Below are 12410 nucleotides of genomic sequence, written 5' to 3'. Positions count from 1 at the left end.
AGGCCATGCCAGGCAAGGATTAATTTACGCACCCCCTACACTTAAATAATAAAGTAGGTTTTTCTTTTTCTCTGGCAGCTAAACAAGCACTGGCTTCGAGATAAGCAGTATTAAAACAATTTGCACCTCTACCAGATTCTGACCCCCACTCCCGGTTCCACCCACTCCCTGTTCCACCAGCCATAGCTATAGCTTTGATTGGACAAGAGATGGATTTCAATTAATTTCTCCTGATCAGAAGATCATGGACCATGGATTGGTTCTGGGCAGTTTATAGAGATTGTGCACTTGTACACCTTCCTGCCCTGAAAGGACCTTTTGATTTATAGGGCCTAATTGTAAATATATTTAAATGTTAAGTCTCCACCCCAAAGTGAACATGGGTCATGTTACATGCATGTTTGCTCAATATGCATGTGACATTCAATATGTATCAGGACCACCCTCATGAATATTTATAGCTGCTCCTGTGCCTGTTGTATATGTGTGTTTAGCCAACCTGTTCAGCATAATACTTGCACTCCAAGCAATCTTCCTGTGAAGTGTCTGTCTCTGGTCTTTGTGGGAGGCATGCTGCCCAGTCTACAAGATGGCCACCTTGCAGGCTGTAACCCTGTAGAAGAAACAAAATCTCTACTTTTCTAAATCTACATTTATAAATCCTATTTTTTTTTAAGTTAACATAAAACAAGGTTTTTAAATGTAACATTATTGGCTTTGTTTACCTTTATTATTTTCCAAAACTATGGCACCATCTACTGGTAGTTTAAAGAACAGTTCTACATGCTTAGATTAATGGAAATAGTTCAATCCTACATCCCATGTATTTACAAAATGAAGACAGTTTATGTTACTCCCTCCTCCTCTTGCCAATTCAATGCCTTTTAAAAAATCTACTCTGTCCCTTAAAAGTCCGTTTTTACCTCTCCAGCAATGCCATCTACTTCTGTAGTTTCTATTGAACCATAATGTTCAAACTCCAACTCTGATATTTTTTCCTGATGTTTTCCTGGCTTTGTCTTTTCAACTGCTAACTGAGCTGGATACCTTTTCAACTCCAGCTGAAAGGCATCAGTTAGATTAAGGATGGCTGCTGTTAATCTGTCTCTGGCAGCACCTCATACTCATCAGAAGTCCGTCTTTGTCTCATCTTGCATAGGACAACCCTCTGTTGTACTTTGCCTTTATTTCCAGAAACTGCCTTCTGTGTCCATACCTTCTGCTTTTATAGTCCAGCTCATCTACCCAACTCACATCTTTGTCATCTATGCCTTCCTCTATGGAAATTTTCTGGCGCTGACCTATTTCTGGCTATGGAACCTCTTGACTATGACTTCTTCCCCTTGCTGGATCATTCCTGACAACAACTCTCAGATGCTGCATTCTCTGAAGGACTTAGATGCTTAGAGCCCTTAGATGACAAGCCCTTTGTCACCAGTAGTTATACTGGCTGCTTATCAGAGTGTCTGGGAACCCTTCTTAAAACTCCAGTTACTCAGATCTCACAGCAATTTGATTTAGTAGCTCTGCTGGAGACCCTGGGAATTTTAATAAATGCCTCAGAAGATTTCTGGTGCAACTCTTTTGTTTGGGAACCAACAGCCCACAAGATAAATTATGCTTCACAGAACACAAAACTCTGCATAAAGTGGCCCAAGTCTATCCTTGCGGTTTCATATTTTGCCATCTGACCTGCCATTTCTTCTGCAGGCACTTTCCTTACTCCTTGTTCTTTCTCTTTTTGCTCCTTCCTAGTTGGAAAATTTCTTCTCATCTTTTTTTTTTATGTTTATTTTTTGAGATAGAGTTTTGCTCTTGTTGCCCAGGCTGGAGTGTGGCATTATGATCTCGACTCACTGCAAACTCCGCCTCCTAGATTCAAGTAATTCTCATGCCTCAGCCTCCTGAGTAGCTGGGACTACAGGCGCCTGCCACCATGCCTGGCTAATTTTGTATTTTTGGTAGAAACAGGGTTTCACCATGTTGGCCAGACTGGTCTTGAACTCCTGACCTCAGATGATCTGCCCACTTCGGCCTCCCAAAATGCTGGGATTACAGGCATGAGCCATCGTGCCGAGCCTTCTTCTCATCTTTTAAATCACAGGTCAAATATCATCTTCTCTTCAGGGATTCTTTGTACTCTTCTTTTGTCTCCCTTTTCGTTAAGCAAAATTAATATTTCTTTTATCTGTGCCACTACACCTCAATTGTAGCTCATATGCATAGTCAGATTCACACTCTGAATCCAGATGTTTATGTCCTAAAAAACCTAGATAGTAAGTGATCATTAAAACATGGTCTGTGGATCTCCTGCTTCAGAATCATCTAGGGTATGTGATCAATGATAGATTTTCACTGCAGATCTCCTGAATTAGACTCTCTGGGGATGAAGTATGCAATTGGTAAAACAAATAGTGCGGGTAAGTCTTCTGTTCATTAAAATTTGAGAACCATGGTTCTATCAGCTGTAGAAATTCAGGACATCAGTTGAAGTGACAATTCTTCTATGAACTGCATTAATCAACAGGACATCTGTCAGGAGGTCAGAGCACTCACATCTTTATCAGCAGCAAGGCCAAGGGGTTGGCTTCAGTTATCAGTGTTGAAGTTAGTGTTAGTGGTACCACTGCTTACTTTTTTTTTTTAAACCATCAGTTTTCCTTTTAAACAGTCCTCCCAATTAAAAACAATGCTAGGTAAAAGAAAATATACTTGAGAGCAGCATCTTATTTATGTGTTAAACCATGGTTCTTCTCCTAAAACCTTAACATTCCCTGGCCTTAGAATATATTATAATCCTAAATTTAAGAGGATGATCTATATTGTTATACTGTCATCTTCATTTCCCTCTTATGCACTTGTTGAGATTAGGACCCTTATCTAATTGTTCCTCAGTCTTTTTAACCTGAAGTCTCCAGGTATTTTTAAAAAATAATTTTAACTTTTATTTTAGATTCAGAGGGTATATGTGCAAATTTGTTACATGGTCATATTGTGCGATGCTACGGTTTGGGATATGATTGAATTTGTCACTCAAGAAGAGAGCATAGTACCCAATAGTTTATTTTTCAACCCTTGCCCCTGCCCTTCCTCCCCACCTCTAGTAGTCCCCAGGGTCTATTGTTCTCATCTTTATGTCCATGAGTATCCAATGTTCAGCTCCCACTTATAAGTTAGAACATGCAGTATTTGGTTTCTGTTTCTGCATTAATTTGCTTAGGATAATGGCCTCCATTTGCATCCATATTGCTGCAAAGGACATGATTTCATTCTTTTTAAGGCTGCATAACTTTCCATGGTGTATATGTACCACATTGTCCTCATCTAATCAACTGCTGATGGACATCTAGTTTGATTTCGTGTCTTTGCTGTTGTGAATACTGCTGCAATGACATATGAGTGCATAGTGTCTTTTTGGTAGAATGATTTATTTTCTTTGGGACATATACCTAGTAATGAGATTTCTGGGTTGAATGGTTGTTCAGCTCTTAGTTCTTTGAAAAATCTTTAAACTGCTTTCCACAGTGACTGAACTAATTTACATTCCCACCAATAGTGAATAAGCATTCCCTTTACTCCACAGCCTCACTAGTGTCTGCTGTTTTTTGACTTTTTAATAATAAGCATTTCGACTGGTGTGCGATGGTATATCTCATTATGGTTTTGGTTTGCATTTCTCTGATGATCAGTGATGTTGAGCGTTTTTCTCATATGTTTGTTGGCAGCTTTGATGTCTTCGGTTGAGAAGTATCTGTGCATGTCCTTGTCCACTTTTTAATAGGACTGTTTGTTTTTTGCTTGTTGAATTGTTTAAGATGCTTACAGATTCTGGATACTAGACCTTTGTCAGATGCATAGTTTGTGAATATTTTGTCCCATTCTGTAGGTTGTCTATTTACTCTGTTGATAGGTTTAATTTAATTTAATTTATTTATTTATGCTGTGCAGAAGCTCTTTGGTTTAATTAGGCTCCGCTTGTCAATTTTTGTTTTTGTCACAGTTGCTTTTGAGGACTTAGCCAAAAAATCTTTCTCAATGCCAATGTCCAGAATAGTGTTCGCTAAGTTTTCTCCTAGGATTCTTACAGTTTGAGGTCTTACATTTAAATCTTTAATACATTTTCAGTTAATTTTCATATATGATGAAAGATATACAGTTTCATTGTTCTGCTTATGGCTCTCCAGTTATCCCAGCATCCAGGTGTTTTTCAAAATAATAATCTCATTTTTCACCTTAGGAGACTCAAACAGGTAAATGGGATTATAGATATTCTTATAGTTCTTTGGTAAACAACAATGTAATCACTGTGCAGTCTCTTTCCTGGACCAGTGGTATATTGAATTCATTTTTAAAATTGACTCTTATAACAATGCAAACAATATAACTTTGTCAATTAAACATAGACACATATTTGAAGAAGATGAAAAACAATAAAACTAGCAAAAACCAATTTGAGAATTCAATTAAAGTCTCTAATATAGATTAAATACGTACTGTGCACCAAGAGAAACACAAAGAACCAGCATGGTCCCTGCTCTAGAGGAATTTATGAACTCTATAGAGAAAAAACATATTCATATATAAACCACCATACAAAGAGAGCAGAAAATTTTTTTCATGATGCCTACTTTTAAGCCAACCATTATAAAATTGGAGTAAATACTAATAGTTAACTTTCCGTCTTTTATCCATCCTCATTTCATTTCCACTACGTCAGGTCAGGTCCTCGCTTCCTCACAGTGATATTCATTACCTCTCAGTTGGACTAATCTTCTAGTTCGCATTTTATCTTCCAATTCGTACTCTACACTATTGCCAGATTGCTTTTTCTAAAACTTTGTTTTTATCATAGAATTCTCTGCTGAAAGTGCTGCTTCAGTTTTACCTTATCACTTATTATAATGTCAAATTTTATTGCCTATCTTGGCATTTAGGATTCTCTATGGTCTCATGACAATGTACTTTTCTAGTGTGTTTCCAGCTCCTCCCTTGTGTGAATCAGATGCTCTAGATACATACCATATGCTCACAGCTTCCTCCTCATCCTTCAAGACCCAACAATCCAAAGTCAGCACCATTCTGTCTCCCAACATCATATTATTTTATACTTTTCTGCCTGAGCAGCTTAATTTCCTTTTGTCTGGAAAGCCCTACCCTGCCATCTCCTCATAACTAACTTCTCTTCACCTTTCATTAAGCAGTTCAGGTGTCATCTTCTGACAAATCCTCCCTCCAGCATCTATGCATGGGCAATGTGCTCTTACTGTGTGCCCTCATAACACTGTGCTGCTGAACCTATTATCTAGCGTGGAAACGATCTTCTATGGGTTCATCCTCCCCTACTAAATAACAGGAAATAACTTGCAAATAAAGACTTTATTTTATTCATTTTGATATCTTAGTATACAATAGTACTCAATGAGTGTGTCTTTTAAAGCATTTTCATTTGTATAAATATAAGGGGTACAAGTGCAATTTTGTTACATGAATATATTGCATAGTGGTAAAGTCTCAGCTTTTAGTCTACCACCAGAATAATGTACATTGTGCCCATTACGCAAATTATCAAATGATTGTGTCTTTAACTGATCCAAAGTAAGAGCTTCTCCATGAAGTTCGTCCCAAGCCTGAACTTCCTTCACCAAGCTCCAATAACATTAACCTTATGCCTTTTTACCTAATATCCTTTTGATAATTTCTGTGTATTAACTCTTTTTATTGGAAGTAACTGGAAATCCAACTCAAACCAGCTTAAGCAAAAAATAGAATTTATTGGATAATCAATTTGGAAGTCTAAATTATAGAGGTGTCTTCAGGAATAACTGGTTTCAGGAACTCATCCAATGTCAGCAGGATCTGGCTCTTCTCTTTGACTTGGCCCTGCCTTCCTCTGGCAGCCTCTAAATGTACCGGCTCCATCCTTTCCCATTCAAGTCCAGTGGAAAGCACATGCCTTCCTCCCCTCTTCCCTATTGCCCCTGCAAAAGCTTGAGAATCAGTTCTGATTGGGCCATGTACTTGTCTGGCTCAATAAGGCAGAGATATAAAACATCACTCTTATTGCTATGAAAGATAATGTAGAGGATAATCTTAGAGTTTAAGTGAGTTTAATAATAACTTGAGAATATTGTAGATTAGCCACTGGTTATGACAGTGTTAGACTGGCTCCAGTCTTTCCTGCAGCCTTTCCTTCCCCCACTAAGGGTTTACTTAGCCTGCCCCTGGCCAAGCAAAGCAGAACTCTAGGTTCCCACAGACCTAGCTCTTGAGAAAATACATGGAGTTGCATATGTATTTTCTAATGCTGGGCATAGGAATATGCCCAGTATTTTCTTCCCTACTGTAAGAACTGGATACCTCCGTATACCTGCTCTTGGACTGAGTGAGAAAAGAGGAGCGATTACAATGTTTGAACATCCTTAAAATGTAAGGGAAATATCAAGCTTAAGGAAGGAGTTATTCCCTTCTAATAGAGCCCTTCCCTGAACCATTCTTTGTGATCAGAAGATGGGTTGGTCTGCTCTGAGTTACATGGACACTCCCAAAGGTAATGTGGGTTCACACCACCTGCATTCTGACTGACAAGAAGAACTTGCTTTTAAACAAAATCCACATGCAAATACCATGAGCAGGGGAAATTTGAGCCTACAGGCAGAAGCCACAAACTTCCACTGTACAATTTACACTGTTATTTGTCAGGTCAGTACCCTCAGTTTTCTCATTTGTGAAATGGGAAGAATAAAAATATTTGCTCAGGTGTTATGAGGATTTGATGAGACAATGTGTGCAAATAGTAGTCCCATAAAAGCCTGGCGGAAATGGGCCCTTTGACACCAATTTGTATACAACTATTATTTGTTGAGAAAAGTACAAAGAATACATTCTCACAATGCATTCTTTATATACAAAACCAAGGAGCTATCAGGCTGGGTATGCTAAGTGGACATTGCTTCCTAATTGCTTATAGATAAAGATGTGAATCGTTGGCTCTGCCTGTCCAGGACAAGGCTCAGCCAGGTTAGGGGACATGTCAGTGGGAGTTGACCGGGTCTCTTGTATCCCAAACACAATCCTCTAAAATTCCAGCATAATTGCTTTGAGTGGTTATAAACATTGCCTTTAGAAAGCTATTTCACCTGAATTTGACATTGGGTATTCTCACAACATTCCTTTTAAGGCCCTAGTGCTTATTCCAGACATCATAAATAATAAAAATGTATAAACACGTGCTGGTATGGTTTGGATGTTTTGTACCTTCCAGATCTCATGTTGAAATGTGACCTTCAAATGTTGAAGGTGGGCCTAGTGGGAGGTGTTTGGGTTATGGGGGCAGATCCCTCATGCATGACTTGATACTGCCCTCAAGGTAATGAGTAAGTTCTCACTCTATTAGTTCACATGAGATCTGGTTGTTTAAAAAGGGTGGCACCTCCCTCTACTCTTGCTTTCTCTCTTGCTATATGATATGCTGGCTCCCCATTTGCCTTTTGCCATGACTGGAAGTTTCCTGAGGCCTCACCAAAAGCAGATGCTGGCACCATGTTTCTTGTATGGCCTGCAGAACCATGAGCCAAAATAAACCTTTTTTCCTTATAAATTACCCAGTCTCAGGTATTATTTTATAGCAATAGAAAATGGACTAACACACATGCCTATATGCTTTTAGAAAGCTGTGCAACCTGGAACTAGTATTAGATTTTCTGGTAAAATTTGTACTAAACTACTACTACTTAGACCATAGGTTCTAGGTAGTAATGACTAGGCATCCTATATGACCATCTGCGTTTATGTAAGAACATGAAGGCAGTCCAAAGATGCAGAGTATCAGGAAGAGAGCTCTGGGATCAACATTCAGGAAGGGCCACATTATTATCTCAGCATTGCTTTTCCTGAAGGATGACCATAATGAAAGAGGAAGGTAATGCAGGACTCTGACCTCATCAGAGGTAATGTTGAATAAATGCCAATTACTACTCACAGCTCCTAAGAGGACCTAATGCTGGCTGCTATCTCATGCCAGTAGAAGCACAACTTGATTTAACCATCCAAGAGGGCAATTTTATAATATATACCAAAAACTTTAAAATGTTCATATCCTTGCGACAGAATTCCACCTCCAGGGATTTATCTTAAGGCTGTGTAGAGGCATTTTTTGTAGTATCGCCCAACCTATGCCTCCTTACTCTGGACCCAAGGGAAAGACTCTCATGTCAGTGAGCTTGGGGAGGAGAGAAAGCCACTAGGTACAAGGAAGGGAAGAGTTATCAGTGGACAGCACAATGAATTCAGGCTATGACACATCCTCTCTGCTTCAAACAAACAGCAATGCTAGACAAGTTTTATAAGAAGGTATGTGGAAGTACCTGGCCAACTCAAAACAAGGCAAACATTTTCATAGACCACAAATAAGACTTGAAGAACCTGCCAGACTCCAGATCCCAATGTGGGCATCAAAGGCAAATAGGATTTTGGAGAAGATGCAGACCCCTGCCACCGCCCCGCCCCCTGAAACTGAAGAAAGCGTTTTTGTGAAATGTAAGGATCATCCCACATGGACAAAGCACTCGGGTGAGAAAGATGGGGTGGAAGAAGTGAGTATCATTTCTGGTGTTGATAAGTAAGGAATGACTGGGTGCATTTTCAAAGTAAGAAGTAGTTCGCTTCATCACAGACTAACACCTAGAATAAGAATGTATGTAAGAAAAGGAGGTATAAGCATAAGACACAGAACACATAAGAAAAAAAGCCTAGTTGTGTTAGTTATGTGACATTTAGCAGTTTCTTAGTTAGAAGGATTTAGAGATTGCTATCAGAACCTACTGTGTATCTGTTATTTATTTAATATAAATATGAATTTTAAATTGCATCTCTCTCTCATACACACAGATACAGGCAGAAAGTGAAAGTGAGTGTCTTCTGAGGGAAGTGACAGAGATGGCAATTTCTGGTAATTTTACATCCGGTGTTTCCAGTTCCTCATGAGGCTAATTACCTAAGGTTGTGGGTTTTGTGTAATAACCCTGGATCCTTATATTAAGTTTCACTTTTTAACTTAAGTTCTTTTCTACTTATTTGAGTGATTTTTTGTTCTTTAAACAAAGGGAGCCTTGGCTAAGCCGAGAAATAATAGGCCTGGACCCAAATTTTATGTATGAGGATGTTTGCTGAGGAACTATGTTTAACAGTGAAGAAGTGAAAGGAATGTAAAGGCATCATATAGGGAGGGTTAAGTCAGTGCTGGAGTGTTCATATGCTGCAATAGCATGCAGCTATTAAAAGTGTATTATAAAAGAAACATGAAAAGTTTGGGCAAATGTACATAAGGTTATTTAAGAGGGAGGGGGTCTTACGTTTTTCATTGTCATCTCTTCCTCTGAAGTCCTGCTGAGATTCTACTTTCTATTATGTTCTCACTTCTTGCCCTTTCCCTCAGTTTTCTTAAAACACAACTCATATCAACATTTACATATATGAGAATTCACTAAACATCCAGGGGTGTCACGGCAAGGGATTTGCATTATGGGATAACAGGACACATGGCAAGCAATGTAAGACTAGATGCTAGACATTCTTGTTCTTGAATGTCTCTAGGGAATTCCCAACACTGAGAACTTCTTCCTGGCTTCTCTCTCACTTCTCTCTTTGGCTCTTTCATTTCCCAGAAAGTCTCAAAATCCTTTTACTTATTAGGCAAAACAATTTAATTTTGCCATTCTTCTGCTTACTATACTACGTCCTGGGGGCAATCACTTCACTTCACAATGAAATAATTTATTAAGGAACAAAAGATAGCGCTCTTCTTTAAGAAAACTGCTATTTCAGTCTTTTAAATAACATCTCTTTGTTCTCTCTACTATATCTAACTCCTCCGCTGCCCCTTAAGACTGATAAAATGTATAATGTATAACAAAAATATGAAACTATGTTCATCTCTGAGTAGTGAATATCATTTTTCTTCTTTATTATTTTCTATTTTTAAATTTTCTAGAGTGTACATGTAGCTTTTAAAAATCAGAAAAAGGTTATAAAAATTATGATTCTGGTAGTGTATTAATCAGAGTAGGTTAACTGCTGAATAAAAGCTTCAAGATTTTTAGCAGCTTAATAACTAACATACAGTATTCTTTTTTTGCTTATACAATATTTCTACTAGGATATTGTTAGCTTCCTCCACGTGGTGACTCAGGAGCCCAGACTTTTTCTATCTGATGGCTCTGCCATTTACTAGGGTCTTGGATTCCTCTATTGGGTCTTCTGAATGTAGCTAGCAAACAAAGGAAGAAATAAATGGTACAAGATTGGGAGGAGTTATTTTTAGAAGCCAGGCCTTAAAGTGGCATATTTTACTTTTGTTTATTTGTGACTGGAAGATTAACTCTAGTTGTGTGGTCAGGAGGAAGAAAAAAATGAGGCTTAGTGGACAGATACACAGATCATATGTCGGAGGGGAAATATCATGTGCTTTGGATACAATAGGCCTGGATTTAAATCTCAGCTCCTCTAGTAATATAATAGACAACCTGTTAGAATTCAACTAATCAACATTGAACAAACACTAACTGGGGATCTATTAGTTCTTGGCATTGTCTTACGTGCAGATGATATAGAGACAAAAAATTCTCTACATGGGAGAAGAGCAACAGTCTAGTAGGGAAGTGCCCAGTTCTCTCCTCTCTGAGTGGAAGGACATTGCAATGTGGTGGGGAAAGCGCAGCCGTAGATGTCTGTGTTGGGATACCCTGGGAGCGCAGATATGCGAGTGATTAACCCAATGAGAGATGGAAAGAAGGACCCTGAAGAGCTTCTATGAGGAGGTTTCCTATTAACTTGGACTTTAAGGACAAATAGGCACTCACCAGGAAAGTAGTGTTTGAGGGGGGCATTTCCTTTGAAATAAAATCATTGCCAAGTCAGCAGAGATGAAAAAGATCATGCTCAGAAAACTCTGAATAAAACAAAAATCACAGGAAAAGCTGTAAACACAAGCCAGCCAGGTCTCAAATAATAAACACTCTGAAACATTCACCTTTGAGCAGATGAGTCATTTTTCCTCTAGGATCATGGGGATAATAAGCATTCAGGGAAGGAGGAAACACAGCCACAAATGTGGTCAAGGAAGACAGAGAAGAAGACATGTGCCCTTCTTGGATAAGTTACTATAGCCTTCTCTCATAAATTAATAATGTTGGGGCCTTGCCAATAAATGTCATCTTTTTTTTTTTTAAGTAACAAATTACTTAGGCTTTCTCTGGTATATGAAATGTAAATAGGACTATCCATACAGGCAAGAAAGAGGTTGGGGTGAGTTTGCAAGGTAAGCAGTGCAGGTGGGTGCACCTAAAAGCCTCACAAACTCTTTTTCATGTGAGTGATAGAAACATCCTGTTAATAAACACCAACTTTGGTGCACATATAAAACAAGTGTATGTGCATATATAGATATATATTTCAAATTCAAGTCAAGTTGAATTTCCATGGACTATATTCCATATGTGGTAATTCCATACTTAAAACTTTTTGAGAAGCCACCATACTCGATACTTGGATTTAAGCATCAGGTTAGATTGGGCATGGTGACTCATGCCTGTAATCCCAGCATTTTGGGAGACTGAGGCTTGTGGATTGCTTGAGCCCAGGAGTTTGAGACCATCCTGGGCAACATGGTGAAACCCTGTCTCTACAAAAAATAAAGAAATTAGCTGGGCAAGGTGGCACTTGCCTGTAGTCCCAGCTAGTTGGGAGACTGAAGTGGGAGGATCCCTTGAGCCCAGGAGGTGGAGGTTGCAGTGAGCTGAGATTGTGCCACTGCACTCCAGCCTGGGTAACAGGGAGAGATCCTGTCTCAAAAAAACAAAACGAAACAAAACAAAAAACAAAACAAAACACCAGCTGAGCTGGTGAATGCTGCCTGATTTTAATCTTCAAAAGAGGATTCTTGTTTGACACGGGCTGAGTCCCAAGGCAAGTTGAAGTTAGTACCTTTGTTAGTAGGTTAGTGATGTATAGCTACCACTAGAAAAGGTTTTTCTGATCTTATTTTGATGTAAGCCTTACCATAATGTGTCTTTCTAGACAAATCCATGCATACATCATAATTATAAACCACATTGTTTGGCTTATATGGTGACTATGAAAAACACTAACAGCTCCTGCTTCATTTGCTTTCTCCTTAGCTATTTATCTTCTGGTTTTATTAACCACCTACCAACTCCTTAATTCCCTAAACATTTACAACCTGAATATTTTGCTGAGGTACCTCTCCTTTTTTAATAGTAAGCCTTATTGCTAAATGCCATTAGGAAATTTAGCAAATATTGGTACTCTGAATATGAGAACTTATACAATTACTTACAAGGACTTAAAAAAGGACTCTGTCTCTTTTCCTTAGTGACATTACTTTTATAAAACAT

Source organism: Piliocolobus tephrosceles, chromosome 3, assembly GCF_002776525.5.
Source record: "Piliocolobus tephrosceles isolate RC106 chromosome 3, ASM277652v3, whole genome shotgun sequence".
In the NCBI taxonomy this organism is placed as follows: Eukaryota; Metazoa; Chordata; class Mammalia; order Primates; family Cercopithecidae; genus Piliocolobus; species Piliocolobus tephrosceles.
The sequence above is the reverse complement of the archived record's forward strand: the minus strand, read 5'-3'. Positions refer to the sequence as shown.